At 40.2% G+C, this 10911-nt stretch overlaps 1 protein-coding gene across 5 annotated transcripts in view; it reads left to right on the top strand.

Moving 5' to 3' along the window:
- GLIS3 (GLIS family zinc finger 3) overlaps positions 1-10911 on the top strand; it is a 507022-nt gene that overhangs the window by 265179 nt on the left and 230932 nt on the right. The gene's annotated exons all lie outside the window — the stretch shown is intronic.

Below are 10911 nucleotides of genomic sequence, written 5' to 3'. Positions count from 1 at the left end.
GGAGAAATCACTCATCCAAAGGGGCAGATGCACCAGAAGAAAATGTCTGAGTTTCAAAGCCCAGAATAGCGATAAATATCTATAGATAATTTTAGAACATTATATTTTCTTTACAGTTAATTTTGTTTAACCTGTAAAGTAGATCAAAGTTCATAGCAAGGGGCCTGGGCTTTTTGCGTAAGCCCATCATCAAGGCCTGTTTTCTGAGGTTTTTCTCAGTGAAGTCCACTTTTTCTTAACAGCATTAAAAGTACTGTCATGTCTTTGCTGAGAATTGTCAAAGACTCCTTTTGATATCATGGAAAAAGTTGAGTAAACTGTTTTTGTTTTTGTTTTATGCTGCATTTTTCTGTTCCCTAGGAAGTTGGTTGACCTTTCTTTCTTTTTTATTTCTTTTTCAATTTTCTTTCATTTGAAGAAGAGTGAACTGGTTCACACAAAATGTGATTTTATGTTGTGCTTTTTAGTCGAGAACAAATAATGAGTCTGAAACAGACCCCAAGTGCCTGCCTTTTCCAGGAAATGAAAAAGTTCTTCTCTTTATTTATCTGTGATTATCCATTTTAAAATTGTTCTTTGTCACCTGTCTCTGTGCTTTCCTGTTCAGCTTTTTAGAATAAAATTTGTATCTTCATTAGATATTTTTCTTGGGTACAGACCCAACCAGAGAAAATTCAGTTTGAAATCAGTCAGGACCAGCTTCATAATTTGCAGGGCCCAGTGCAAAAGGAAAATATGGGACCCCTTGTTCAAAAATCGTTAAGAATTTTAGGCTGTCACCATCCTAGGTGAAAGGCTCCAAGTGTGGAGCCTTTGTAAGGGTGAAGCCCTGTGCAACTACACAGCTTATATGCCCATAAAGCCAGCTCTGGAATTTGGATTATCTCAGCTTCTGGTTCCTTAGGACATCGTTGATCTCTCATGAAGCTGCTCATCCAGATATTCTAGAGTCATGGTCTTGAATGAGATGAAATGTAGGAGCCTAGTTGTTATGAAGTCTGCACGGCCAGGATGTAAGGCTGTGCAGGTTGTGCACTGAACAATTCTAGGGAGCACCATTCACATTCTTAGTCATCATAGATTTAGATAATTAGTGGCATTTTTTCCTGGTATGTGGCAAAAAAATGTCTTGAGGAAGAAGAGCAGCCTTTTCTAATACACAAAGATATTATTTGGGCAAGTAGTAGCTGCTTTTGCCAACTCCCTTTTCCCTATTCATCAACATTTTCTCTTTCCCTGTCTCTTGACCTCACAGTTCGTGTGTGCTTGTCTATGTCTGTCTCTCTTTTCTTCTTTCTCTCCTCTCTCTCCTCTTCTCTGTTTTCTTCTCTTTGGTTTTTTTTTTTTTTTTTCCTCCTCTCTCCAGCCTTTACTTTGCTCCCAAAGCCTGGCTCCATAGAAAGTCTCCTGAGAAACTGGCATTCAGTCTTAGGTTGAATTTCATTCAGTTTGTGCCATCTTTAAGGGAGTATTCCATTTAAAATCCTCAATTCTAAATCCTCATTTTAAATCACACATTCTCTATCTCATATTTACGTATTCTAAACTTTGATGTGTCTCAAGATTATAAGCCCTGAGAGGTAGCTACTCATCTACCTCATCTTGGAACCCCCATTTTCTTTGCATATGGAAGGTGCTCAAGTATAGGAGCTTTTTGGTGATGCTGAGAGACATTAAAAAATAGGATCAGGAACCGGGATACACAGAGGAACCCTTGATTTCATCCTACCTAGAATTTAGAGTAATCTGAGGTCAGTCACACTCTGCCTAGTCAAACTCTGCATCTGCAGCTACATGTCTCAGAATAGCCCAAGAAAGAGAAAACAGAGGCTCTTGCCAAGTCTGTTGATGTCAAGGATGACAGCTCCATATGCTAAGAAGAAGGAAGCCCCAGTTGCCCTGCTCATTCTTGGTCCAGGATGAAAAAGTAATGGAAAGAAGAAAGATGAAGCATATCTGGCATCATCTTTTCTTTTTTTCCCCTTACCCACAGACCCGGAAGAGAGGAGAATAGAATTTAAAAAATCAAGGTAGCATCATAATGTTTTTTAAAAAGCCCTAGATATCAATGTTAGGGCAAACCTTGTTAAATCCCAGAAAGGTTAATTAGTAGCTCTTGTGGGAAAAGCCGTGAAAGCACATTAATTGGACCAATATCTTCATTTTTAAAAATAGAATCTTCTAAGCACTGAAAGCCCGTAGTGGTCAAGTGTGCCAAGGAGCAAGATGTTGAAAACTGCTGTTTTCTCAGGTGATTTGGTTAAGAACACCACCACCACCACCCCCCTCCCACGGCAGCACACACCAAAATTTTTAAAAATTTACTCTGGTTTCAAAATGTTCTAGTTTGGCTATCCATGATGTGCTGCCATTATTATTATTATTATTATTATTATTTTAGCTGAGGAACAGCACAGGTCTATAGAGAAAATAAGTAAATAAACCAAGGCCCAGGAAAAGTGATAATCATGTCTTCAAACTCTGAATTGCCATGGAGGCAGCTTTGTCACCAGTGTTCCCTGTGATCTGATTCTACCTGAAGCCCTGATCAGGCCTGCATTTACCTCCTTCTCACATAGAAGGCCATTTCTGTACCTGCAGAACCCACAGGCTCTGACTGTTGAATTTACTCCAGAGCACATCCTCATGTGACTCTAACCAAGGTGTTTAATGTCAATCCTTAAATTCAGGTAGTTCTTCAGAGCTTGGGAAAACACATTTATTTGTTTTGTGCCTTTAAAAGCTTGGAAACATGGAGGTGCTGTGGAGCTGAGGGAACATCTATTGAGTACACTGCAGGCATTGCTCTCTTCTGAAATCAAGCAGTGACCACGAAAGGCAAGGTCTCTGCCCTCATGGAGCTGATGTTCTGCTGGCGAGTGTAGATGGGCAGTCTGCCCTGCCACCATGGAGCTCTGTGTCTTTGAATAAGCAGTTTACTGTATGAAGCCATGGGGTCTTCATCTCCTAAAAGAAAGAGTGAGACCTTTAGAAGGCTTTGTGCTCAACTCAAACATTTTCTTTTTGTTCCTCTTTCTCTCTTATTCAAACAGCAGGAATCTGATTGTTGTGAAAAAGACCCAAGTTGGGTAAAAGCAAATGTGTACACATTGAAGGATCCTGCAAAGTAACTTGACTTTTTGCTTTGACCTTAAAGTGAGTTCTTGGAGGCTTCTATTTGATAAGCAGAACAGAACAAAATAAAATCAAAGCTTGAAGCAAACTTACCTTAAAGGCTAAGCTCTTTTGTCTTAACCTCAGGAACAAAACCAACCAATTGCAGTGACAACTGGTCTATGAAAGAAAGGCCGAGGCTTAAATGCACAATTGAAACTAAGCAGTCTACAGTTAGCTGGTCAATGGTGTCACTAATTGGGTGGCCTTTGCGGCCACATTTGTTTCCTTTCTTAGGGCTTTAGAGCCTGTTGCCATCCAGAATTATTTTGTTTTGTTTTGTTTTTGAGAAGAAAGAAAATTAGTAGGCACTGAGTCTGGCTCTTCCTCTGTCTTGTAGGAATTCTTTTTTGCCTTAAGCACTATTCAGATATTTATTCACTAAAGAAATGCCTACTGTGCCTGGTACTGTTTTAGGCACTGGGGATATAGTGGTGAACAAGACAAAAGAGTGCTGCTCTCATGGAGCTTACATTCTAGAAGAGAGAGGTAGGCAGTTAACAAGCAAATGAATAAATTAATAATTTCAGAGACTCTGAAAGTGCTGTGAAAAGAGAGTACAATAGGATAATAGCCTGGAAGTACCTGGGGATGGGGAGAAGGAGCTGTTTTAGTTTGAGTGACCAAAGGGTTCTGTCTGAGGAGGTGTCCAGTTAGCTGAATTTGGGCAATATGGAGAAGCCAGCATAATTGCTTGTTCCTGCACTGACTGTTCATGTTATTTAATAATAGTTATAAAATTAAACACGAATGGGGTAGCCCTGGAGAAACATAGTTTGGTGGTTCCTCAATAAGTTAAATGTAGAATTACCATATGACCCAGCAATTCTACATTTAGGTATATACCTAAAAGAATTGAAAACAGATGTTCAAACAGGAACTTGTACATGAATATTCATAGCAGCACTACTCACAGTAGCCAAAAGGTGTAAAAAAACCAAATGTCCATCAATGGTTGAATGGATAAACAAAATTTGTTATGTCCATACAATGGACTATTATTCAGCCATAAAAAGGAATGAAGTACTGATAGTTGCTACAGCGTGGTTGAACCTTGAAAACACTGTGCTAGGAAGCTAGACAAAAAGGCCACATACTATGTGATTCAACTTATACGACATAGGTAGGTAAATCCACAGAGATAGATAGCAGGTTAGTAGTTGATTAGTTTATGGGAAGCAGGGAATGGGAAGTGACTGCTAATGGCTATGAGGTTTCCTTTCAGGGTAATGAAAAGGTTCTGGAACTAGATAGTGGTAATGGTTGCACAACACTGTGAATGTACTTAATACCAATGAATTGTACACTTTAAAGTAGTTAAAATAGTCTGTATATTTTACCACAATTAAAAAAAATTAAACCCAACTGTGATGTTTGACACTAGTCCATACCAAGAGACATTTACATACAGTTGGAAAAAATCCTGAGAAGTAATTGTAGATTGTCAGGTTTAGCCCTTTATTTTAGGGAGGAAGTTTAATTTTGTATTTATTTAGGCCCATACCATCTGGATTGATCCCTTGATCATTATATAGTGTCCTTCTTTGTCTCTTGTAACGGTCCTTATTTTAAAGCCTATTTTGTCTGATATGAGTATTGCTTTCAGGGACTTATCAAGGTAAAATTGAACACAAATACAATTGTACAAATATGCAGACGCGCACATCTCTCCAATGAATCTATTCTTTAATGTCTTAAACCATTTAGAAGTGAATAGGATGTGTTTTATACACAGGCCTCCCCCTGATGCACTCTAATGTCTAACTTTTTTATATGTGAGGAACATTCTCACCTGCGAGCTTGCTGACTGTTCCTGGGGTCTTAGTGAAAAGAGAAGGCTCTGCAGTTGAGGAGTGGGGACGGGGGGAGGTGATATTCATTATTAAGAACACCAGACTTGGAAATAAAACAGGTGGAGGAGGTTTGGACAGGTCTCCCAAGACCAAGTTGAAGACATGGCCATAGATAGAGGTAGCATGGGGGAAGGAGGAAGGGCAGAACAGTGGCCTGGCATTCCAGAGGCCTGATTTTAGTCCTGGCCTCACCTGTCCCTGACCTGCCTTGTGCCTCTAGGATGTTATTTCAATACATGTATAAATGTATTATCTATAAAGATTCATACCTTTCACAAGCCTAGCACCTAAAGTAAACACAAATGGGGAAAAATAAGCACCTTTGATCAAACTTCAGAATATTAGCCATAGCAGTTGTCCCATATTTCTTCACTGAGTTTGGTGTGTCATCCATCTGACATTTCTTAGAATGAGAAACTGGTGAAAATTCTGTGGTCCCCCGAGATTGTTGATGAAACATCTAAAGAGTTTTCAAACCTCTGGTAAGAATGATGGCTATGCTCTTTAAAAAATATATATATCTCAAGTAGTATTCATTTAGTGTCTCAAGTTGTTATGACCTTATTCTTTCTTCGACTGACATAAATAAAATGCTACCGAGCCCTCCTTGTTTTTTCTACCACTTCCTCTGATCTACATAGTTATTGGGAGGTGGAGGTATATTTAGATATATTATTGAAGAGGTGGTTTTGATATATTGAGGCTCAGGTATAAGGCATTCCACCCGACTGTCTTAAGAAAATGTTAGGATTGTCACAATTTCCAACAATCCAGAATGTTCTGTCTACTTGTCAGTGGCAGCCTCTCACCCCCACATACACCTTTCCTTTTTTTTCATTTACTCTTCCTACTACACTCACCATTGGAAATAAGCAGTGCTATGTCTTGCTTAGGCAGTGTTTGAATTCCCTCATAAACACGTGAGAGACGAGAAGTGCATTCTGTTCTGTTTGTCTGAGGCCCATTGTCTGCTTTCATTTTTGACCCAGTTTCTTTTGGGACTGGGAGTACAGGGAAAATTTAGGCCTCACAGGAGATTATCAATGGATGCTTTCAGGCAGTCCTCTGAGACGTGTGCCTGAGTGATAATTACTTGCCTAGGATCCTACATTCACCAGAAGGAGTGTATTGTTCTCAAACAGGAGGAAAAACAAATCTTTGTAGTTTATTGTGAAACTTTCTACTTCCCCCAACTACAAGGACCCCGAAGGCAGGTTTAGGGTTTCACCTGCAGGTGTAAAGGCTTACTATCTTTTTTTTTTTTTAATAAATTTATTTGTTTATTTATTTTTGGCTGCATTGGGTCTTTGTTGCTGCGCATGGACTTTCTCTAGTTGCAGTGAGCGGGGGCTACTCTTCGTTGCGGTGCGCGGGTTTCTCACTGCTGTGGCTTCTCTTGTTGCGGAGCATGGGCTCTAGGAATGCAGGCTTCAATAGTTGTGGCACACAGGCTCAGTAGTTGTGGCGCACAGGCTTAGTTTCTCTGCGGCATGTGGGATCTTCCCAGACCAGGGCTCGAACCTGTGTTCCCTTCATTGGCAGGTGAATTCTTAACCACTGCACCACCATGGAATTCCTAGGCTTACTCTCTTTATCCCCTCTTACATGAAGGCTTATCTCTGATGGGGGGATTAGAGCCTAGCCAGGCTAATAAAAGTGATGCCAGTGACTTTCGGGGGAAACCTAGTATTGGAATATGGAAAAAAGTCACAACTAAAAGATTTGAATCCTGATAAAAAAATGTATGAGAACAATAAAGACTCCTAACCCAGTATAGCTTCTTCTATATGAGATATATACTCTGTGATCTTAAGACATTCTCAGAGGATTCTTATGCAGAGAGAGAGAGCTTAATTCTATGTGTCCATATGTGTGTTGGAAGCAGGGAGATGTGTGTAAAAGAGGATGAGGGAGAGAATCCGAATATTAATAGTCTCACAGGACACTCTCGCTAGCATCCCTGGGCTGTGGGCTTTGGTGATAGTCACCGTGTTTAATAGCTGGCCTGGCATGGCACTGTCCAGTTGGAATGGATGCCAACTGTATTGCTGACGCAGAGTCCTGGACAGCCCATTTTGTGCCAGGCTTTCATCCTTTAGCTATCATGTTGTGGGGAAGGGGTCCTATAGGAGGAATCCAGGTGGCCATGCTAGTGACAGGGGGGAACTTAGGTATCACGGCAGTGGTTATTTACCAACCAGTATGAATGCATTTGGATATTTCAACAACCAGTACACAAGCTGCAGGTCTGTGAATCTCTCTGTATCCTAGGCTTGTGAAGCAGTTCTTGTCAAGATGTAGCCTACTTGGTATCTAGGACAGCTGGTTGTTGTTGTTGTTATTGTTGTTGTTGTTAGGTGTTTGTTTCTTGGCTAGTATGATTATGTGATAATTTGCTCATACATCCTTGGTGTTCAGCTGAATTGCTACCTGGTTAAAACCCAGCCATTTGTCCTCAGCAATCTCTATGCCTATGACATTCAGTACAATAGAGGCCTGCTGACTACATCAGGAACCCAAAACTATTTTGAGTACTGGCTTGCTGTGAGTACTTGAGTACTCATCTTACTGCTTTTTGGTGACTATTTCAAAGTGATAGGATGCAGTAAAGTCACTGAGTCTCCAGAGATGGTTTTTTAGGAGAACTACATTGCCTATTTTCAGAAAAGGGCTAAAATATTGGAAGTCACAAAGTTGTTGGTAAGATGTTTGTGTAGGGGTCCTAATAGGCGTACACGCTAGGCCTGGTTGCATGATGGGTGGCTGGAAGGACAGTATTTGAGAGGGGTGAACTTATTAAGAAAGTTTGCAGCTGGGACATCTGATTTCCACAGAGAAGACTTCAGTGTTGGAAGAGATGCTGCCACCTTTCAATCCTGGTCTTAAATGGTGCTTTCATGTGCTCCATGAAGAGATACTTCTCTCTTCATTAGGTCATTGCCTTCCAAGTGATTTAATGCAATGTAAAAATAAGCACACAGTTGAAAACTATAATGTGGTTAAGCAAGCTGTTTCTGACTGTGCAAGCTAACTTTTTTTCTATTTATGAGAGTGGCTTATATTATATTATGCATATACTGAGCCATGGTGTGACTGTATGATAGCCCTGTATAATATCAGCATTTAAGGTGGGCTGTTTAAATAGATCTACAGGGAAATAAGTTTTCAGCAGGATCTCTTACAGTGCATGAACCATCTCACAGCTTGATTTGTACCTTTACATCTTCTGCTCAATATGTTTTCTTCTCTTGATCCTCATGAACGTCATTCAGTATTAAAAAATACTGTTTGCTTTCCATGGTTCAGCTTAAATGTTGCATTATGTTTAACTCTAACATGCCCTGTATGATAGAATCTGCTAGAGAGTCAGAGTAGGGTTCGATGCTCAAATGTTACCACTCACCCCTCTTCTTCAGGGTTTGGCTAAATTCCGTATGAACACACAGAACTGCAGTAAATAGGACAAAGTATGTTTTATTTAGGGTTCTCTGATCGTGGGTTAGAGTGCAGCACACAGTGGTGCCCCTAGCCTCACTGCCTGAATCTTGAGTCTTACCCAGACTTCCCATGTGGAAAAATTGGAAAAATTCTGGAAAAATTGGAATTAGAGAACAAAGACCTTCCTGGGTCTACCAGATAGCAGCTGGTTGTGGAGGGTATAACTAACTCCCTGGTTAACTGGGTCCAGTGGATGTCAGAGTCTCCTTAGTATTAGTCACACTCTCCTTCCCTAGGGAATGGCTAGGAGGACCAGAAGCCTTATACAGAAAATCTCTCTCCTAAGGAGGGCCTTGGAAATCCATTCTTGGATGCATGAGTTTGGTGAAGTAGGGTTCTGCTTGCACCCCTTCTATCCCAACAGAGGTCATCTCACAATAGTTCATTGGCCTTGTCTAAACTACTTGGAGTTACTTTTCTATGTAACAGAAAGAGTATACAGAAAGGTCCAGGATGTGGCTCTAGAGCCATAATGCCAGCTTAAGTCTTTCATAAGGTCTTCCCTGGCTTAGCTAGGGGGCCCCCCTTCTGTGCTATAATAATGTAGCACACTGAGCCCACTCTGTCTCTTTTCACTCTGACAGCATTATGTTAAAATTCTTTCTCCCCTTAGATTGTGAGCTCCTTGAGGCCAGGGACCATGCATTGGTGATATAAAATAAGCTCTTAGCATAGTACCCAGATTATAGTAGGTACTCAATAAATATTTGTGAAACTAAAATGAAAGGCAAATGAAGCCATCTGGTAGAGGTCTTTAAATGGTAGGTCTAAGGGTGTGGATTTAAGCCTTTTTGTAATTGGGAGCAATAGCATATTTTGTGAAAAGACATGATTGGAACTGGAATATAAGACTACAAAAGTAATATTTTTTTAAAAGCATAGACTCTTAAGATTAAAAAGGACCTTAAAGATTACCCAGTCCAGCTACACATTTTAAGGTAGCTATAACTTAGTGGTTATTGGGCCTTTGAACACCTGCCAAGGCAGCCTATTCTATTTTCAAATGAGCTAAAGTATCTTCTATAGCTTCATCCCTAATTTTTCCTTTGGAGATACCTAGACAGTATATTGCCTCTCTTCTATATGACAACCTTTCATTTATTTCAAGAAAAATTGTCATGTCCCCCTGCCCACACTTGCTAAGTGAACACACCCAGTTCATCATTCTTCATCTGATACAATTTAGGGTTCCTTCATTATCCTAGCAGCTATCCTCTAAATATTTTCCAGTGAATGTACGTTCCTCAAAAATTGCATCCCTAGAACTGAAGGGGATATTTCACATATGGTCCAGAGTAGAAAGGATTTATTGCTTCTCTAATCCCAGAAGCCATATGCACGTTGAACACAACTTACCTTATTAGCTTTATTGATGACCTGGTCCCATCGGTGAATCCCGTTTGGCTTTCTGTTGATGAAAACGTAGTCTTTTCCTATGCTGCTGCTTAAACCGGGTATCTCAACCTCTACTTATGTAATTACTTATTTGGACCCAAGTAGAGAACGTTACATCCTGCTAGGTCTCTCACACCTGCCAACCCTCTCTGGCTCCATACTGTGCCATTTGATGTATCTGCTACCTTTCTCAGCACTGTGACCTCTCAGGATTTTATGGACATCCCCTTATTATTACTGTCTTCATTCAGCTTCATATGAAAATGTTCAGCTGGATGGGCCAAGGATAGGGTTCTGTGTCAAGCTGCTGGAAATCTCTCTGTGGTGGGTGTCGATTTTGGGAATGGTTTATGTTTATAAGTTTTACATCCTCCCTCCCCCCCATAATTTATAATATCGTAAGAGACCTTGTAAAATGCATTGTTGAAGTCCACATTTTGGTATAATCGAAGGGAAAAATGTTTAGGCAGATATGGCCCATTGTGGTAAAATTTTGCTGCCTTCTGGTGATGGCACTTTCTCTTTCTGGCTTCTCGTGAACAATCCCTTTAACCATTTTGGATTTTTCCCAAGCTCTCCCAAGGTGACCTGTATACAATTTTTTGAATCTACCTTCTTCTTCAGATTGAAAACATGAATGACATTTGCCAGTTCCCCAGTTTTTGGCACATCTTCCATTTTCCACAATTACTCCAGGATTTCTGACAGGGCTGGAGCATTAGCCATGTCTTTTGTGAGGATTCTTAATATCTAGGCTGTTATTCCAAGGCTATGTTTAATTTCACCTGAAGCCTGTTGTCTGATTTTTTCCAGGCCTTGACTGTTGAGAACACAACTTTTCTTTTTGCGGAGTTGTTACATTATATGTACAAAAGACAAAAAATCATTTTTATAGCAAAAAATGTCCAGAACACTTCACCTTCGTGCGGCTTTCTAGTTATGTTAAATGCACAAGTCCCAGTGTGTGTGTGTAGGTTTCTTTCATAAGTGG

Source organism: Balaenoptera physalus, assembly GCF_965194825.1.
Source record: "Balaenoptera physalus genome assembly, chromosome: 7".
Lineage (NCBI taxonomy): Eukaryota > Metazoa > Chordata > Mammalia > Artiodactyla > Balaenopteridae > Balaenoptera > Balaenoptera physalus.
The sequence above is the reverse complement of the archived record's forward strand: the minus strand, read 5'-3'. Positions and strand labels throughout refer to the sequence as shown.